This window comes from Toxorhynchites rutilus, chromosome 1 (assembly GCF_029784135.1).
Source record: "Toxorhynchites rutilus septentrionalis strain SRP chromosome 1, ASM2978413v1, whole genome shotgun sequence".
Classification (NCBI taxonomy): Eukaryota; Metazoa; Arthropoda; class Insecta; order Diptera; family Culicidae; genus Toxorhynchites; species Toxorhynchites rutilus.
The window spans coordinates 175,150,430-175,170,810 of NC_073744.1; positions in this window are offsets into that span (position 1 = coordinate 175,150,430).

The window sequence follows — 20,381 nt, forward strand, 5'->3', positions numbered from 1 at the left end:
AGGGGGGAGGGGTCTCAAAATATCACGAAAACCTTCCCCGGCCCCAAAAACCCCTACATATCAATTTTCATGTCGATCGGTTCAGTAGTTTCCGAGTCTATAAGAATCAGACAGACAGACAGACATCACTCCATTTTTATATATATATAGATAGAGTGGGTTTCCTTGTACCTCATCAAAACCTGGTGATACAACCTCCGTGCACGAATTTTGGTCGCTAGAATCTACTTCAAGGTCCTGTGTAGTTGCTTGCCTACTCGCCAACGAAATCCTGAATCATGTGGACGTTTTAGAGTACAATAAATGTTTCTATGGTGGCTTCTCTTCTCTCTGAAAGGGGGGCTGACACATAAATGAAAATTTTTTTTGCATAACTCATGAACTAATTAAGTAAATGAAAACAAATATGGTATACATAGGATTTCGGGGACAATAATTGTTTCTATGGAGACCCATATTATACCCATTTCTGCACAACTTAAGAACTAATCAAGCAAACGGAACCAAATTTGGCGTCTGGAGGTTTTAGAAACGTTTCTATGGTAAATAGAAACTCCTCCCCCTCTCTAAGGGGGGCTGCCATACAAATGAAACACAAACTTCTTTATAACTCGAGAACTAATCAAGCAAATGGAGCCAAATTTGAGGTGTGAGGGTTTTTGGGTACTCTGGAATGGAGAGGAGATCCTGTAAAAATAATACACGTATTACAACCAAACATATTCTAACCAGATGACAATCGACAATATTCGGAAAACACTGAATGAACACGGGAAAATTCGGGAAATCCAAATCTCATATGTTCTACAATTACATAATGACCTGAGACGAGACATGACAATAGGGGGCCGATTCCGGACCACCACTTCTGTCAAACTCGGACCACTTGCAACTCGGCTTCTGATTGGTTGATGAGGAAAATAATTGACAAAGATAAATATACAAAAATGGGATTTCCAACATTTTCACAGTGTTGCCAAATATATTCAAAATTGAATAATTGTTGCATTCACATTTCAATTTAGCGATAATTTCTATAATGGATTTTTTTTGTATATTTTCGTTTCTATTACGTCTGGTGTTCAGTTCCCGAAGAGAAGGAAACATTGCATCGGAATTTCCACCCTACATCTTTTCGGGATTCTTTTGCCATCTAGCATAGCATAATAGCAGCGACCTAACAGAGAAGAGCATTCAATTATTTTCCAACCGTAAAGCAGTTAGCAATATAATTATAATCTAATAACAAAAAACAACCAAGGTAGCAGAAAAGTATTTAAAATCATATTGGAACTTGAATAAACCATACAAACCTACAGAAAAAAACCTGAATAAACGCTATGATATTATTTGGGAATGTATGATTTTATCAATATTTCAGTACTGTTAGTATTTGAACGATATCAAAGTTAAATTATAAGGACTTATTTCCGTATACACTCCACGGTAAAAACGAATTGAAGTCTATCCGCGATGACAGAGATACGGTGTCGATATCTGGAAACGAAATAAGCTTTTAACAAGTCTTCCTACTCGGCCCGAAGGCACTTTTAAATTGTTAAAACCTGAATGAAAATTTTTACTTGGCGTTATTTATTTACTTGAAGAACGTCTTTCTTACCCTAACTTGAACTGTTTTCTATACACTTTCCGATATTCTCACTAAAACTACTCATTATAATATAAAATTATCTTCAGATACAATTTTTGTGCGAGATTATTTTACCAAATGAAGAAAGCAAAGTTTTCCATTCACAATCAACACTAATATGATACGGAGAAGTTAATTTTCATTCATAATTTCTATTTGAAGAGTGTTCATTCTACCTGAAAACCCATCATTTTCTCTAACTCGTAAAACGAAATTTAATGGCGTGTCATCCATTCCGTTTTCATCTTGAAGTGTAATCGGTAAGGCCCGTAATCTCTTGATAAATAAAATGAACTTTGAATTTAATTCATATATTTCAACATATCATACTCCTACTATCAAATCTACGTTTTCTAGTTTTCTTTATCTCTTCACATTTGATTTTTTGGATACCAAAATAACAGGAAAATACTTATTGTTTAAAATATGTGATATTCGGTTGGAAGATTAATACAAAAAAAATTATGCAACTCAGAAAATACATGATACGAAGAACACATGTTTTTCATGGGAAAATAATCATCCGAAATTTTATAACATTTGGCAACCTTCACATCTCGCTTCCCTGTTATCTAGCACTTGGTCGAAGAAAATGCAGAAAGAAGAGTAAGAAGCCAGTTGTCACGTCTTGTCTTAGATAATGACAAGCGTTGTTAAGGCTGATTCAGACGATGCCAGTCAGCGCTCTAGTTGAAGTATCCAGTGAATAGAGAACAGACACTCTGTTCAAGTTAGAGGCCAATTACTTGTTCGATACTGGTACAAGTTACTTGAACAGAGTGTCTGTTCTCTGTTCACTGGATACCTCAACTAGAACGCTGACTGGCATCGTCTAAATCAGCCTTTATAGCTGATTTACACATTGACCAGTAATTGGCGCTAGTTACTTGAACGTCAACGGAACGCCATATTTAAATCACCAGTTGATTGGTGCTGTGCGTTTATACACATTTTCAGCAACTGGACAGCTTGGCTGTCACCTTATCCTCGATGACGAATGACAGTGTCGACGTCTGGTGGCGATAACCATTTTGGGAGGCAAATTAATCTTTATCGGTTTTGTAGGCCCGGAGGCAGTTTTGAATTGTCAAAATTTGAATGAAAAATTTTACTTCTTGTTAATTTACAAATTAAAACACGTCGTACTGAACCTTAATTAGTCATTTTTATACAAATTTCCTGATATTTACACTATTTTATTATTTTTTATCATTTTCACTTCACAAATCGAACACACGAAGCTCAATCCCGTCAACGCAAATGGAGATTTTTCCATGTATACGTTGAGGGAATTGAATTTGATGTTCCTTGTACCGTCGAACCATCCAGTGTTGGCAAATGTACATATTTATCTGGAGAGCTATATTTTTTCGATTTTTGTTACAGATTTGTACGGTAAGGAAACAGATTTTTCTCATAAAACACCGAGAGGAACTGTTTTTAAACAGTTTTATTTAGCTTGCCCTGTAACTGTCATGTTTGTATGTTTGTAACATGTTTGTCTGTAGCGCTTTACCACATTAATAGAAATTTGACCCCCTTCCTGTTGACCGATTTTTCTGAATTTGGTACACACTTTTATCTCTGCAGTCATTATAAAACTGCGTATTTCATAATTTTTAAAATTCAAGATGGCGGCCGCTACAAAATGGCGGATTACAAATTTTCTCAAAACCCTATCAATATGGGTATCAAATGAAAGGGCTTGACTAGTAGGATGCAGTTATTTATGAAAAATGCAAACCCAAATGGGGTTCTGAGAAAATATGAAATCCACCATTTTGTAGTGGCCGCCATTTTGGATTTGTATTTTTCATAAATAACTGCATTCTACTAGTCAAGCCCTTTCATTTGATACCCATATTGATGGGGTTTTGATAAAATTTGTAATCCGCTATTTTGTAGCGGCCGCCATCTTGAATTTTAAAAATTACACCCATGCCTCTCACGCTGAAGGTCACGAGTTCAATTCTCACTCCCGACATTCTTCCAAAAATGGAAGTACAAGTGACGAACCAACCAAATGAGTTGAAAATCACTATAATACAGATAAAAAAAAAAAAAAACTTTTACTGTAATTTAGTAAGAGTTTAAATGAAACCGTCAAATGATCCAAATCAACATTCTGAACAACTTTTCTGAAGACACTCAACCTCTAAAATGTAAGGTGAGACGAGAAAAGATTTTTGACCGTCTTTTTTCATTATGGCCCCACTATGCGATGGTTCGAAAAACATTTTTTTCCCCTTTTTTCCAACACGAAAATTCATAACTTTTGATCTACTGGACCGATTCAGATGATCGACACATAAAATAAAAGCCAATTAGCTAGTCTTTTTAGAAAAATATTAGACTTGCGAAAAAAATAGAATTTGATCAACAAGGATGCTGTATTTTTTAATATTTTTTCATGAAAGCTGAAGTTTTTTTTTACGTAACATACCCAAAAATCAGAGATGTGTTATTTTTCGTTTTTAAGTTATTATTTTTCAAAGTTAAAATGTTTTCAGTCTCGACTGCGACTTGATTGGCTGTATGCGACTGGAAATCAGCTAATTGGCAAGTGTGTAATTTTTTCAAAAAAGGCTGGCTAATTGGCTTTAATGTGATATATCGATCATCTGAATTGGTCCAGTAGTTCAAAAGTAATAAATTTTTGAGCGAAGTCATTTTTGGAAAAAAAGTGAAAAATGATTTTTTGGACCATCGGTTAACTTTGAGAAATCATAACTTAAAAACGAAAAAAACGCCTCTTTGGTTTCGACGTATGTTATGTGAAAAATCCTCAGCCTTTCAGAAAAAATATAAGAAAACATAGCGCCCTTGGTCCCGAGACTATGAAAACAATAAAAAACGAATACAATCAATAATAACGAGAACAAAATTCGAACTTTCTGCAGGTTTAGTATTTTTTCAAAAAAGAGAGGTGATTGGCTTTAATTTAATATGTCGATCATTCGAATCGGTCTAGTAGTTCAAAAGTTATGAATTTTTGAAAAAAGTCATTTTTGGAAAAAAGAGCAAAAAGTTGATTTTTCGAACAACCCTGAAATGGAAATGGTCATTATCTAAATAGAACGTTTCGAAAGTTTGTTTTCTAATTTTAAAGTAGCGAAAAAAGATCTGCGTGGTGGGGTACGAATTCGAGTTTGAGTCACTGTAGAGTAGTGCGGGGCAAAGGTGCGCATTGGCCATTTTGAAGCAAACGAGCATAAAATGTCGACAACAGTGTAGTCGTTTGATACATTATTACACCAGCAGCTCACACATATAAGAAAAGATATATTTCATGAAAGTGGCAAACAGTTATGAGGTAAAAATAGTTTTGCGATGTATTGATCTAATTTTTTCAGTTTCGGAGATTTACTTACCTTAAATAACTGGAAAGTTCGAAACTACACTGTCAAGGAATCCTTCATTCTATAGTAGAAGATAGTGCGTATTCGTTTTTGTGAAAAAGTTCAAGAGCCTTTTTTAAAAATTCGATAAGTTCAAAAATTGCTTGTGGGGCAAAGGTGCGCAGTGGCTGTGTAGTAAAAGCTCGCATGTTTTCAATAAAATTTTTAACGGGTCCCACAAGAAGAAAACCGATTTGAAGAAATGCACTCCAGAAATGCTCAAATGGCCCGACAGAGGCTTCGGGAGGGAGTCCCGAAGTGTTGGATTGAGGCAGACCTCGGTATTTCTGAATCAACTCTGAGGAAACGGCTCATGTCAGAAAGTGATTTATGATTTGAATCTTCTTTTATTGACATTTCTACTTCTGCTGGAATGTGTCAGCGAGCACCTAGTGCGGTTCAGATAGGTGTTTACGAGTGAGCAGTCTGAAGATCTACAGACAAAGTTTTCTATGGTATGACTCTCAAAGATTTACGGCGCATGGCGTTCGATTTTTCGGAAGCCAACAACCTCCAGCACGAATTCAACAAAGTTGCAAAACTAGCAGAAAGAGATTGGGCTTCTAGCTACATGTGGAACCACCGTCTGTCTCTTCGAACCCAACAACAGCGCAACGAAGCAACAGCGCTCCAGGGCAAAGCGTCGGAATCCTCAGAACCGAAATCCAAGACGAGGAATAAAAATAAACAATTGCTTAAAAATAATTCAAAATGAATTTCAAATGAAAAATATTTTTATTTTCACAATGAACTTCAAATAAATATTGTTTTTTTTCAACAATGAGTTTCAAATAAATAAAGTGAAGGTAACTATGTATTTATAAATTTGATCTATATAAATAAAAATGATTTGGTGTCCGTTCCTCGCGATTTAACTCAAGAACGGAGCTACGGATTTAAACAGTCAGTATCAGGTTTTTATGTCAAAAAAGAAATTATATACTGCGAGTATAGATTACGTACATAAAAATAATTTTTGTGGGAACTTGAGTGTTCGAAATGATTTATATCAATATATCAATTGTGGGTGGGGCGAAGTTCGCTGGGTCAGCTAGTTTGTTAATAAAAGCGAATTCTGTTTCAAATGTTGGATATTTTCAGATATCTTATATTGTCTCCTTCCTCCCAAAAATTTCCACATGGTATGTTTGACTATAACACCCACTCTTCTCCACCCATAAAAAACCATAGAACACCCCCCTCCTACCTACTGGACGGTGCCTACACTCTTTAGTAATGATGCTTCTCCCGCTTCAGATCATAAACCATTTATTTTTTATATAAGTTATCTCAGAAATTCAATTCAATAGGTGCGCACCTTTGCCCCCACTATGGGGCAAAAGTATGCATTTACCATTTTGGTTTTGGTCCAATTACAAACAAAACTCGAGAAATTCTTGTACTACGTTTCGAAGGTAATATATATAGTTACAATTTGATAAGCAAACGGAATTTTATTTGCTTTTATTTCAAGAGTTATTGGGCGACAACAGTTAGGTGCGCACCTTTGCCCCGCATTACTCTATAGAAAATCTTCTGTGGTGAGCGTCTAGAAGAAAATAATCTAAGACAAGACCAGACAACTGGCTTCTTACTCTTCTTCGTCGTCCAAAAACGAAGCCATGACATGAAGATGCCAGACCTGCCAAATATTATAAAATATCGGATTTTTCAAATTTCTATTTTAATGAATCGTAACATTTGGTTGGTGCGAATTCAATGATTATTGCATATTTTCAAATAGACAATCTCAAAAATATGCTTTAAAAGGATAAAATAAGTCTTTTAAATACCCATATCTATAATATAATCGTTTCCAAAACAAATTTGGGATTTTTTTTTAGCAAATAAATCTAATCTGACAACCGTTACAGCGTTATGCAGATTCTCATTGTCTGAACCAAAACATTCTATCTTATTATATGAGCAGGAATACAACCAAAACAACGTTAGGAAGCCATTTTATTCATACAAAACGTAATTCAAAAATAAAAATGAAGTGTAAAGCCTTAAATTGTGAGCGAAGGACGGATACTCATCCTGAGTATAAATTTTATCGGTTCCCTCAAGACAAAAATATTCGGAAAGAATGGATTCGATTTTGCGTGAACAGTGAATTAGAAGTTCCATTCTTTGAAATCAAATCAAGCACAAGAATATGTAGCGTAAGTATTAAAAACTAATTCTAAAACATATCCTAATACTAGTATATATACAGGCTCATTTTGTTGATGGGAAATACAATGAAAATGGAGTTACGAAAATTCCGACCTTAGCTGCATCCGCGAATGAGGAATGGGAAGAGATACAAAGTATTGAGAACAATTATGATTTGGTTGACGTATATGAAGGAGATAAACAACTACAGGAAGAAATATTTCGTTTGAAACATCAAATTTCCAAGCTGAAAAGGTAGTGTGTCAAAAAATATGTTATTTTCTAATATTTTATATTGATGTAACCGTTAATAGAATTGTAAAACAATGGAAGAAAAAATGCGGATATCTGACCTCGAGAATTCGTGGAAAACAACCCTTGAAGAAGCTTTTCAGAGAAGATCAAATTAAGCTATTAACAGGAGAGGTTAAAAAAGTGAAACGTTGGTCCAATGAAACGATTACGGAAAATTTACAAATTCGGTTTGCATGTCAAGGTGGATACGACAAGCTTATTCAAAAAGGCTTCCCGTTCCCATCCACGAGGACTCTACTACGCCAAATTGAAGGAGTTCGTTTCAGTCCTGGTATGTAATTATAATCATATGTCTCATCGCATGTTAATATATGAAATGATATTTTGTAGGTATTCTTGAAGATATATTCGAGCTGCTACAACATAAAGTCTCCACAATGTCGGTTGAAGAAAAGGACTGCGGATTGGTTCTAGACGAAATGAGCATAGACGAGGCAAATGAGTTTTGCCAAAATACGAAGCAGTTTGTTGGAACAACGCTTCCTATGTCCCAAACTTTAGCCTGTAAAGCTTTGGTATTCATGCTAGTTGGAATCGCAGCGCGCTGGAAACAGGTGGTTGCTTTCGAGTACACCGGCAACTCTATACAAAAAGAGTTTTTGAAGAATGCTGTATTGTCTGCAGTTTCAAGAGCAGAGGGAATCAGTTTGCGTGTCCATTTTATAACAACAGATTCCGGGTCCGAAAACCAGCGCATGTGGAAGGATTTGGGGATCGATATTCGTCGCAAAAATGAGACATTAAATGCTGCGATACCTCATCCAAACGCTGAGAACAGAATGCTAGAGATCATACCCGATCCCGTACACGTATTTAAAAATACAGTACATGGCTGGTTGAACAATGTCTACCTGAAAGTTCCGGATTGGTATGTTCGTGAAAAAAAGCTAACATCCAATATTGTTCATCGAGACCATTTAACCACAATCGTGAACTCCGAAATAAACAACACGTTGCGGCTTTGTCACAGACTAACGGCCTCGGATGTGTGCTTTGACAACAGAACATCTTCAATAGATAAAATGAAAGTATGCAACGCAACAAAATATTGCAACAGGACGGTGGCTGCAGCATTGAAGTTTCATGCGGAAATACGAGAATTACCGGAACTTCTTACTACCGCATGCTTCATAGAAGACTTTGCTCGATGGTTCGAGCTTATCAATAATAGGGCAGAAGAAAAAGTATTTTGTTTGAATGATCCTATGAAATATGACGAGGATATCGCTCATCTGAAGACCATGGTGCGGTTAATGTATGATCTCCAAGTAGGACACGGACATTGGAAACCATGGCAAACAAGTGTAATCGTTTGCACGAATGCAATTGTGAGGTTGACAGATCGGCTTTTGCATGAAGGACACCCACAAATATTTACATCGCGGTTCGTCCAAGATTGTCTGGAGAGTCTTTTCTCATTGATTCGTGCAAAGCAACGACGCCCAACTCCATTGCAATTCAGCAATAACTTGAAAATTGTGATCTTTCGCAATACATGACCGTAGTACCGAATGCTTCGTATACAGCCGATACACAACAACATCTTATTGGATTGATAGATTTGCTATCAAAGCGGCGTGAAGAATGTTCAGCCCAGAAATTGATGGACAATGAAGCAGCATCGACATCATATCGAACTTCAGCTTCATCTAATTCTAGTGATAATGTGGATGATATGAATATTGAATTCGACTATGAGTACACCGTCGATGAAGCGAAAACTTTTCTCGACAGAACAGAACAAAATTCGTTGTTCTATATAGCTGGTTTCATCATCAAAAAAATTATTCAGCGGGAAAGAACATGTCAGCAGTGTAACAAGAGATTGGTAGTCAGCAAAACACAACCTAGATTGTATCAACCGTCTCTTTTTCATATTTGCGAGCTACAGCTTCTAACTCTCCCATCTGCATAGTGAATGATGAGACTTTTAATTTCTTCTTAGCAATGGAAATTCTATTCCGAAATATGAAATCGCATTTGGAACCTAACGAAGCTGATTTGCCGAAGAAAATGGCAGGAGAAATGTATGTTTTGCCATCCACTTTATTCCATTGTGAAAAAACAAGGAATGACATTATAAAAAAATTTATATCTTTTCGTTTAAAAAGCGGAGAAAACAAAAAAACAAGGAAACGAAAATTTGATAGCAGGAGCATGGCATGGTAGAAATAAAATATATTAGTGTCAGAAACCAAATAGATTATTATTAAACTAAACTTATGTCCATTTCCATTTTAGTGTTGTCCGAAAACTCATTTTTTCCACTTTTTCCCAAAAATGACTTTTTCAAAAAATCATAACTTTTGAACCTCTGAACCGATTCAGATGATCAATAAATCTAATTGAAGCCAATGAGGTAGATTTTTAATAGAAAAAATATTGAAAAAAGTATTGAACTTGGAAAGAGGGTTCTAGAGAGGTGTTTTTTTCGTTTTAGAGTCATTATTTTGTAAATTTAACATGTTTTAAGTCTTCGTTCAATATTCTTATGTGACTAGACTAGACCTATGCGACTAGAATCCTATCTTTCCGGTAAGTGTGATATTTTTTCAAAAAAGATTGGCTTATTGGCTTCAATTTAATATGTCGATCATCTCAATCAGTTCAGTAGTTCAAATGTAATAAATTTTTGCAAAAAAATATTTTTGGATAAGAGTGGAAAAATGATTTTACGGACGACCGGTTAACTTTGAAAAGTCACTCAAAAACACAAAAAAGCCTATCTGATATCGAGATATGTTATGTAATAAATCCTCAGCTTTCAAGAAAAAACATAAAATATAAAAACATAAAAACAAAAAACATAAAAATAACAAAAAACAACTACAATCAATAGTTACGAAAACAAAATTCGATTTCTTGGCAAGCCTAATATTTTTCCAAAAAAGATTAATTGGCTTCAATTTGATATATCGATCATCTAAATCGGTTCAGTGATTCAAAAGTTATGAATTTTTAAAAAAGGCACTTTTAGGAAAAAGTTGAAAAAAATGATTTTTCGGACCACCCTAAAATAAGAAAAGGTCACCCTAACGAAAAAATTAAAAATACGGGTCTAATATTTTGCAATAAAGAAAGAAACTACCACTTTTCATGGAAATCTGAGGAGCACTATATCGGTTTGACATGAAATGGATGTATATATATATATATATATATATATATATATATATATATATAAATTTTTCAATTCAATCAAAATATAGTAACAAAATAATTAGGTAAAACGTGTATACAATTCCTTCACATTTCCTCTAAACTAAGTATCGTAATATCAATTAAATTCATTTTTTTTCTAAATTCAATACAAACCCAACGTAATTTATTTTTATTGGCAACACTGGAAAAATCGACTTTGTTTACAAAATTTATCGAAATCGACCAATCAGAAATCAGAACGACTGACAGAAATTTGGTCCGTATCTGACAGAAATTTGGTCCGTAAAAGACCCCCTATTGTCTGATCTTATCTTAGAAAATAATAAGGCAATAACGGCATCAATTTGCGCCTGCGAATGACGGATCTCTATAGTAGTATGTGCGAAAAAGAACCTGAAACTATTGACAACCAGAGCAGATGGTCCAAATCCCCTAATAGTTGGTATCGATGGCTTTTACGTAAAAAAGAAATGGCTAAATGACGGTTCTATAAAACGTGAGCGCGATGAATAACGGAACATATCGCTGGGACGATTGATTTTGAAGGAGTTCTCTCGGTTACCCCCTCAGGTTTCCCACAGTTAACTCTCCGCCGTCACGATTGGTTTCGAATAAAAAGTTTGTGCAATGTGTGAAAGAATATATATAGCCGGTCCAATCAATTTCACAGGTTTGAAGGGTACTTCAAAATAATGTTTGCCATGTGTTGTGATATACAACATTTACGGAATTTCGTTTCGTAGAATGATCGTTGGTTTACGTGTATATAGCCATATCACTTATCTCAGTGAATCATGATTCTTACCTCTTCCCACTAACAAATATCCCTTCCATGATAATCGCAAGGGAACCACGCTATAGAGGCGACCCTCCTGGCCACGAATATTATACTAACATTTCTTCCCTTCCTCTGGTGACTGTAAGGACGTGCCCGACGTCGTTATTGATTATTCAAAGCTCGAATCACCGAAACTGACACAATGAGAATGGTTTGCTGCTCCCTTCCGTCATTCAGTGTGTTCTTTGCGCAATTTCGTTGGTTCAGGTCAATCACGGAGAGTAGCTCAAGCTCAAATAATTATGCTCAAAATACAAACAGTGAACGTTGAGAAAAATTTACGCTTATTTTGTCGCAACGAACGTCATCAGCTTCTACAAACAGTATCTAGTCGTTCGATTAGATATAACCACTCGCCAGAGAAGCGCTAACGAGGAGAGATCAGTGAAAGTACATCAAGCCCGCCCAGTTTGCAATATCGACAGCTTCCAGCGCCAACGAGATGATGGAAAAGGGTAAGTTACGCTACGCGAACGAACCCCTTTGTGTGATCGACCGTCTCTTCCAAGAAAGTGAACCCAGTCTAACTCACCGGGGCCGATTCTTCGAATAACTGCAAGCGCAGCGCGAAAATATTCCAACCTTGGAGACACCAATGTTACGATGCTGACGATGATGATGACAGAGGGGGAAAAACATGTTCCATACGGTTTGACAAACAAGTAAAAGCGAAAACCAACCAACTCACGTTCTGGCACCCAGCGTTTGCTTGTGGGCTGGCTAGCTGTTCAACCGTCAACATTTGAGGCTGTTAATTCCGATCACGATTTTCAATTTTTCTGCCTCGCTGCAAGCAAAAGCTCCAGCAATCGATTGCACGGAACGCAGAAACAGAAGTTGCCTAGCTTTGCAATGTGCGTGACCACCCGTGGACCGGAGTATGATTGGGGATTTGCAGAGGCGGATGGGAGAAGCGCGATCGTTAAAACATTTAGGTCCACGTTGAGAGAGCGAGCGAGCGAGTGCGCGCGTCTTGGGAAAATCTATGTTATTAGCGGAAATTACCCACTGCTCGAAGACCCCGGCCGGCTCGAGTGGCGTCTGTGTTTGCTAAAATAAAAGAGTAGAGATCTGAGAAATCGAAGGAAAAGTTGGAAGGGAGCTAGCATTATGCTCGGCCTGCTCACAGAAGAGTTCAATGACCGGAAGTTAGCTTAAAACCAAGCATAAATGTTACGTTACAGCGAAGCAGAACGAGTTCCGGCGCGCGAGAACTGGGTCAGGTGATCAGAATGGTTTGGAACGAAACAGACTTGATTTTTGCGATGTTGTGGAGTACGAAACCAAAATAGCTCAATCATCAATGAATTCATATAGAAGCGAGAACGATTGCTTTCTAGAATAGCATCGATTAACCTTACCAGCTTGATTTGCCGATCGATGCCGCTCATTAAAGCCATCTGAGCAAACAAACAAGAAGTTAAATTACGGCCGAGACAATGCAATTTGACGGAGTCAATTATCCCATGAAATTACGCTGAGGCTGGGATGGATATATGGACGCAAAAACGAAACTTATTTGCCGTATCATTGCGAAGGTTTCGCCAGATAATATCGGTGTCGAATCATCGATGCTCCTTGAAGTGTCAGCGGTGGCAATCACACACATTTAAACGCTTGGCATCGTCTTCTCCGTCGGTGGAGCCCAGAGGGATGGAACAACTTTCCATACGAATTGGCCAATTCGTATGTGCCGACGCATACGTTGCGGATTTCGTCACATATTTTTTTCGTCTGTGGATGAGAATGAGAATCGATTATTTAAAAAGATTACTCCAATAGAAGGAGATTATCATGCTCCTCGTGTCTGAAGACAATTAAGATTGTGTAATTTTGCTGCGTCCATTGTGTGACAGAAATAAGTATAGAGGAAACCTCTTGGTATTTTCAATTGGAAGAGAATTACGATGAACAACAAATGCAACTAGGGACTTGAACATATCGTGTCATTTTATATACATATTTAATCTTCATCGACATACAAAACCCTCTTTATTATCATTTACTTTCAATAGTTGTAATCTTCTATTCTTCTAAGTATCCCGTAGTGTTCGGAATCAGCTATCATCGGAAATTATAACGACAAACCGCTCGAATAATAATACCCCTCGAAGTTCCATTGCGTGTAGTATACTTGAAGGCGGATATCTGTAATCGCGTCGCCAACGTTTCAATTTTCCGTCAGTCAACCTACAAATGTTCAAAAGTACAACCGAAAAGAAAAATTCTCTGAACAGATGTAGAGATGGGCAGATCAGCTCATCATGGTGAGCGGCTCAGAGCCGTTCAGCTCATACAAGAGAGCTGCTCATTTGGAACAGCTCTTCAGCTCAGTTGAATTTTGTGGTTGTCCACACAATTGCATAACTACAATGGGACATTTTATAGTGTGCATTTTCATAATGGACGGAAAGCAAAAAAATTAACGAATTTAATATATAATTGTACACAAACTAAAACTAATATGAATTCTGATAATTTGATATAAAACAAAAATTGAATGCTGATTTCCAACATAGAAGATGCTTAGGATATGCTGAACTAAAACAACAGAAAAACCAGCAGTAGCCAAATAAAATGCCTTCAGAAATATTGGCCGACACAACGTCTTTTGATAAAACTACCGAGATATTTTTTTTGCATCCAAGTATATAAAAATAAATCCACTAATAGGCGCAACGAGAAATAATTCTTCGCGATGACAAGAGTAACAAAAAGACCATTATCAATCATTAGCATTTATACCGGGTTGTTTCTGAATTGTTCTGATTCAGCACGCGGAAATAAGTTTATGTGTTTCAACAGTCATGTTTAAATAACAATATAATATAGTTATTTCATTTACAAGCATATAATAATGTTTATTATTTTGTTTGGTAACGAACGATTGAATATCTTCAAAACAAAAACCTTTTTCCTATTTGGCATCTCTGCTAAAGCTAAAGAACGAAGAGGGACACACCAATGTCCTGGAAAAAAGGTAATGAAGATGGTCGAGTTTCGAGCGACATAGCATGCGCTGCCATAACTATTTCGCAAATAGTGACGTCAGTCGTTGTGTTTATCTTTGATTGTCCACCGCATTCATGCAAAAATGCTATTTTCAGGAAGTAATTTATCAATTAAAAACGTACATTTTTGTAAAGCTCCCGCTGAATGTGAGGCTAATGTGACAGCGTGGAGTGAATATTTGTGAAACCCCGTCGAAAAAGACGGATAAAAGTGATATTTCCATGTGGCATTTTCACTCCCCCACGTTCATAGAAACAAACGAAGTTTCATTATTTTACCGTTAATGTTTCGAAGGCTCTCAGTGTCGGTGTGTATGTTGTGAGATAATAATCGCCAATTAATCAAAATTTCACCGAAAATGTTACTGCTTTCAAGAACTAAGCATACGACTGCTCTCTGGGCCTTTTTACCCCATGAATATTCGAAATATGCCAAGATACCATTGTCATCTGTTAAAAAACAACCAGTTGAATGATTTCTTGAGAATTTTTGCTCAAATAAGCATGCAACCGTGAGTACTCTCAACATTGTTTTGTTTCTTCCATATACATTCCATATTGAATGCAAATAATTACGACACGATATTTTGCTTGCCAATACAGATACACTTCGCCTACTGCTCCACCTCTATATGTACCTCATTGGGGACACACGAAAACAAACTGACGTCATATCATAAAAAAATGGGTGGGTTATATCTATGATATAACCGCAAGGTTCACGTGGGACTACCTTATCGTACCAATCATTTGTTTGTATTGATTGAATTTTTGATCGAATGAAACAATTCTCGAATTCAATTGAATTCAATATATTTACTTTATGAGTAAAAAGATTGTATAATTCCATGTAAGGTCAATTCATCCATTGTGATAGATTATGTTCTTCGTTACAAGTAAATTTAATGACAAAATATGTGAACGGAAGAATTATCAAACGATTATTTCATTTTACGTTTCCTTCTGATGTTTGCATCTCTCAAGTGTACGTACTTCTCGAACCGCGAATTTGCTTGATTTGATGAACTTCAGGCACTCAGTTTCGATTTTGACATTATACGTCGAACGCATATTGTTTAATCAATAGGCATCATCGCAGCAATTGGTTATCAACATCTTGTCTAATCATCAAATGGTATGCGTAGGAATTCAGTGAGCAGAAGATATGAAGGCGTATCCTTCAATGCAATCTTGAATAACCGAGCCAAAGCGGGGTGTTCGTATCCGCTTTTGTAATCCGTGTTAGGAAAACACTTTTCGGAGTGCGAAAAAAAAGCGAGGGCAGAAGTACCTTCGGAAGAAGGAAAAATATTCCAGTTTATACAAAGGCAAACGAGTACAAAAGTACTTGCAGTTTGCATTTATTTGCAGAGCCGATTTCCCCAAACATCTTGTTAGGCAAACACATTGCAGTCGGAACAAAAATGCCCCCGACTTGCATGAATTTGCAATGTCAATTTCCTCAGACACCTTAGTTCTAAAGTCTGTGTTAGGGAAACACATTTCAGTCGGAACAAAAAAGCCCCCGTATTTGAAATGCCAATTTCCCCACGCTCCATGTATTTGAAGTCTGTGTTAGGGAAACACATTTCAGTCGGAACAAAAAATACCCCCGACTTTCATGTATTTGCAATGCCGATCACTCCAACGCTGCTTGGTTTTGAAGTCTGTGTTAGAGAACACATTTCGGTGAGAACAAAAATTCCCATACTTTCAAGTATTTGCAATGCCGATTTCCCCAAAGCTGCTTGGTTTTGATGGCTATGTTAGGGAAACCGTAGATCGAGCCAATCAAAATGAGTCAGTTAGGGCGTTTAGATAACGGTTAACATTTTACAGTTATTCAATTGTTCATCTAATGCCAAAATAACATTTTATTAATTGCGATAGAAGCGTAGAAACATTCCCTATCAATCGATGCAAACTTCTTTCCGATCCAGTAAGACATGTTCAAGTTATAAGCATTCGGAATCTTTCATTTTTCCTGCTTGTTCTGTGTTTAGGTTTTCATTTTACCCCCCCATATACTCCGGTTAGACGTAGTCCCACGTCAAAACGCGGGAGACGAAAAATTCTTTCGCGTCTCAAAATTCACACTCTGTGGCTTTTGCGCTCCGCAGCTATGCAGCTCAGCAGCTCATCCGCTCAGCTGCTCATCAGCTCAACAGCTCAGCAGCTCATCAGCTCAACAGCTCCGTAATGAGCTGATGAGCTGTGTTGTTTTGATTGCGAACCGATCCGAATCCGCTCACTATAATGAAGCGATTCGAATGAACAGCTCATGAGCGGATGGCACATCTCTAAACAGGAGGGTTTTCCTCAAGCGACGGGAATCGATCTGGCTGGTGAATGGGAAGACAAACAATCGGACATGTCATTCGATAAGAAAAACCGATAGCTGGCCGGTATGGGATAACACCCACAATTCCATTTTCCGGAAACACCAGCGCAGTATTCTCTCCCAAGCGCTCGGTGATGTTTTGGAATACAATTGCCATGCAACGAGAGCTCCAATTATTGCAATGGATTACGTGGAGTTAACACGCCAACGTTAACTGCCTGGTGCCATCGATATTGTATGCACTAGCAGAGCGATTATATAGCGAACTTTGTATATGAGGATGTTCGCTCCAAATTCTGGGCTCATCACTATTAAAGGCCGGTTTAGAGTTCCCGTGAACGTGAACTTGAACAGGTGGTGAAATAGGACAATCATTTCACGGTGAACTACATTGCGAACAAACAACTCAAAAAATAGTGGTGAATAGAATGATTTTGTTCACGTTCACGTTCATATTAAAAGTTCGACAGTGAACGTGAAGTAAATAAACATCGATCTTCAATAAAGTAATTCGGATAAAATATACAGTTGTTCACGAATCAACCCAAACCAACGAAGTTTTTTAACCCGCGCAGAGATCCGATTGATTGAAATTGCATCCATATCAAAATTTTCATTGAAAACTTGAGAATTGCTAAACATATCCTTTTACAGTTCACGGTGAAATAATTTTCAGAATGCCTTGGGACATTCGAACGTGAACATGAACGTGGAAATAGTTTGACGTCTATATTCACCACTGTTTTCACGTTCACGTTCACCGAAGTCGGTGAACTATGGTGAGTTCATCAACATCTCGATTCCACGGTGGAAATTCAGAACTGTTGTGAAATATTGAATTAATTCATTTTTATCAATATGAATTGTGTTTAAACATGTTTTTCAAATAGAAAATTTTTCTTCCTATCGTTTCAAGATGTTTTCCTCGCGTTTTATATATGGACTGATGAATTATTAACAAAGAAGTGTTTGTCCGCGTTCACGTTCACGGGAACTCTAAACCTATCTTAAGGTGAAGGTGGAAGCTAGCCATTGTAGTAGTATAGGTAAACCCACGTGTAAAAATGGGGTAATAGTGTTTGTGAGAGAAGAGCAAAACACACGTAAATAGATCAAGTCACTTATCAGACTGTGTGGCGCTTCATTGACACGAGTCTTTGAATACATTTATATAAAAAAATATAACAATTCAATACTAAAGTAAAATGTATGAACGATATGTTCCGATGAACAATTGCAAATATAAATATATATAGAAGGTGCATTTGCATATGAAGTAAAATTCTGATTATACGCGAGCGTAATATGAGCAAATTTATAACACATGCGAATTGGGGCTCTTTTGGTATTAACAAGTTCTTCCGCATAGTAACTCGATGTTGATAAATCCTTAATGTTTTCCTTCGTTGATCGTATTGTTTCCACATATTCACGTTGGAGAGCTTTAACCCTTCTCTTCGTTGGCCGAGGCATTTTGATTGAATGTAATACTTTTCCGTTTACTGTTTTTGAAAGCATAGGCAGCCGTGGCAGTGTTCCGAGCTCTGCAATACAATTTTCTTACCCAGTGTTAAAGTTGCTAAAACTTACATTATAGACCCATTAAACGTAAAAATAATAATTGTATTGATATCAACACAATTTTATTCTATTGACTTTCATGACATGAAACGCTATGACTCAGGAATAACATTTTATTGAGTGGTTTTTATAGCTGTTTCGATGATGTTGTCTGGCATCAGTGTCGAAAAAGTAACGATTCTTTCACCAATACAAACACAACCATTGCCGAAGATTGAAAAATGAAAATATAACTTTTAGTGCACTAGCTCGAGTTTTCCGACGTTTTTCACAGTGCGACAGCAGATGAAAATTTAATATCTTGTGAGTAATCGATTAGAGTTTGGTTGATATTACTTGATGGGAAGTGTGCGAAAACGATCATTTTCTTCACACTGTTTCGCAAAATTATTGATTTTCTGGCGAGGGGAGAGGGAGGGAGATAAAAGAAATGAGCGCCACTGTGGCACATTTGTGGCTAGCTTCCACCTTCACCTTAAGTGCGCTACACAAACAACGTCCCGTCACCGTGAAGTCAACGTAAAGGAATGAAATGTCAAGTATTCTCCCATGGAAATCGTATGGTAGCATTCACATTCACAATCACCGACAAATTTGACGTCGGCAAAATAAGTCCAAGAGAATAGTTGACGGGACGGTGACGGTGACGCTGTATGTGTAGCGCACTTTAGTCTTTAAGCTTGCTTCAGAATGAGCGAATTTTTCACTTGCGAAATGTTTTTGCTTGCGCATTCACAATGAATTACGGAAACTTGCAAATCTGTCAAAGTACTCCAGTGACAGCTTATTATTTATTTATGTTTCGCACACATAAGTTTCAAATCAGAGAAAGTAAATCAGAACGGAAAAATGAATCGACAAGCTTTAATTCGCGTATTTTGTAAAATACGAAAAAGGCGAAGCAGAAACGCGGCTAGAGTACCCAGAGTTTGGTGGGTTAGGCCTATTTTTTTTGGAAAGACGGGAACAAGGAGCTTGGTTAAATCTTGTTCCAACTTTGCGTGATACAGATCCTGCCCAATTTGATACACTATTGGCTTTGATGAGAGGCGAACTTGAAAAATTTTCATTGCGTGAACCAATATCCCCTGACGAGAGGCTATGTATCACGTTGAGGTTAGTTCTATCTATGTAATTGTTCCATATCAATATCTTCCTCATTTAGGTATTTGGCGTCTGGTGATAGCATGACGTCGTTGTCATACTTATTCCGAGTGGCAATATCAACAATAAGTTCAATCATATTTGAAACCTATTCCGCTCTGTGGAATAATTTATCTAAGATAGTGTTCGACACACCAAGCGAAGAAAACTGGAAAAAGATTTCCGAAGGATTAGAGACTCATTGGAATTTCCCGCTATAGCATCTATTGTATTGGTGCTCTAGATGGAAAGCATAGCATAGTGCAGGCATAATTTAATTGCATTAAAATTTTTCTTTTTGATATTATTACATATCGATGATAATTTTCAATTTTAGGCACTCGCAAACTCAGGATCAGAGTACTACAGCGCTCGTTCGCTAACTGGGCGTTGTTTAAGTTAAAAATCAGTTAAGCGTCAAATATAATGTAAACAACAACATTGGTGAGGGGTACTCCAATGCATCACGGATCTATGATTATCAATACACTGAGAGAAATAATTAGTATATATATATATATATATATATTTATATATAAATATATAAATATATATATATATATATATATATATATATATATATATATATATATATATATATATATATATATATATATATATATATATTAAATGATAAATACAAGTGTCAAAATATATAGCAGAATATCGGCCCAACGCCGATCCTGCTTTCCGAATTTCGGACTATCGTCCAATTTATTAATATCAAGTTGCAATACGAATGCATTTTCAGTTCTTGTAATAAACACATAAAAGGTTATCTTTT